The sequence below is a fragment of the Echinops telfairi genome, unplaced genomic scaffold (genome assembly GCF_000313985.2).
Source record: "Echinops telfairi isolate 266 unplaced genomic scaffold, ASM31398v2 ScPeMD7_655;HRSCAF=1070, whole genome shotgun sequence".
In the NCBI taxonomy this organism is placed as follows: domain Eukaryota; kingdom Metazoa; phylum Chordata; class Mammalia; order Afrosoricida; family Tenrecidae; genus Echinops; species Echinops telfairi.
This window is the reverse complement of record NW_022104553.1, coordinates 16,343,385-16,344,889: the sequence shown is the minus strand read 5'-3', so window position 1 is coordinate 16,344,889 and position 1,505 is coordinate 16,343,385.

The window sequence follows — 1,505 nt, the reverse complement described above, 5'->3', positions numbered from 1 at the left end:
GATGCCCACCATTGTTCAAGTTTGAGCCGCTTTTAATCAGTCCGTCTCCATGAAGGTCTCTTCGCTGACCACCTGCTCTCCCTTCTTCAAGGGTGACACGGGCAGAGCATGTGAGGGGAAGTCTTGCCAACCTCTCCTCTCAGGAGCATCCTGGCGACAGTTCTTCCCCTCGGTCAGGTGAAAGTGGGGGGCCTGGGGTGTCTGGCATCACCAGCAGCAGCAACCACCCAAGGTGAATTCCTAGGAAGCGCCATAAAACACGCCTCCTCTCCAGCCTTTTTGCCAATTCCGACCCCAGCCCTCCCACCCATGGCCCAGTCTCCCCCTCTGCTGCGTTCAGAGGGTCCTTGGGACGCCCACACACAACTCACTCAGACATGACTCACCATCAGGGCGTTTCTTAGGAACGTGACAAGTTATGGGCCAGCGAGACAGAGGAAGACCCTCAGCCAGATGGCCTGACACAGCGGCTCAAACCTAACGCCTGTGAGCATGGCGCAGGCAATGGTTTTGTCCTGTGGTCTGTGGGGGTCCCCGTGAGTGGGAACAGCACCTGACAACATTTGGGTCACAAGTCCTGATTAGAACTGGCTCGGGATACTGTTCTTTGATCAGGGCAGCTTCTTGCCCTGGGCTGGCAGGCCCCAGCCGGCGGCTTCCTCTAGCAGGTCTCACAAAGTTTGTATTGCCACTGATAGTGCCCAGGGGCAGCCTGCTCCCTCCCACCCCCACTGTACCCCTGCACCCTTAGGTGCTCAGCTCTCTAGCTCCAAAAGCCAGCAGATCTTGCTCCTTAGACTAGTGCCTGAGGGCACCTTGCGCCACCAGCAAGCCGCTTAACCCAAGGCACCCAGCCTCCCCACGCCAGGGCCCAGAACACCCACAGCATCTACACCATTGCCTGCTTCCTCTGCGGGCCGTTGCTCTGCCATTACTTCTCTCTCCCGCCAGTGTGCGGTTCCTTTCCCATCTGCCTCAGCAGGAGGGAGCCTGGCCTCCAAGGGCGAGCTCCCCTCCCCACCCCTTCTCTCTGCTCACCCCTCCCGCCTCTGCTCTCGTCGGATAAAAGGTGCCACCCTAGCAAGAACCCGAAATTAGTAAAATGGCAAAGGGCAGTCACTGGGTTCAGGGTGATCACGACTTCAAACCACACTCCAGTCAAGTGGTAGCACCGTGGGTTTCTCCCTGGGCTACTAATCACAGAGTCAGCAGTTCAAAACCACCAGCTGCTCTGCTGGAGACTGGGGAGGCTTTCAACTCCTGGGAAGAAGTTCAGCCTCGGAAACCCACAGGGGCAGTTCTGCCCTGACCTGCAGGGTCACCATGAATCAGTCACCTTGCTGGCAGGCAGCGAGGTGCTTCGTTGTTTGTTTGATGTTTTTCCGTTTTGAATAGGGAAGTGACTCCATAACTCACCCAAATCATTCCCCCCACCATCATGGCCAGCTCATCCCCAGGTGAAACTGCCCCTCACCCAAAAATGGAGAGCAGCTACGTCCAGCCTC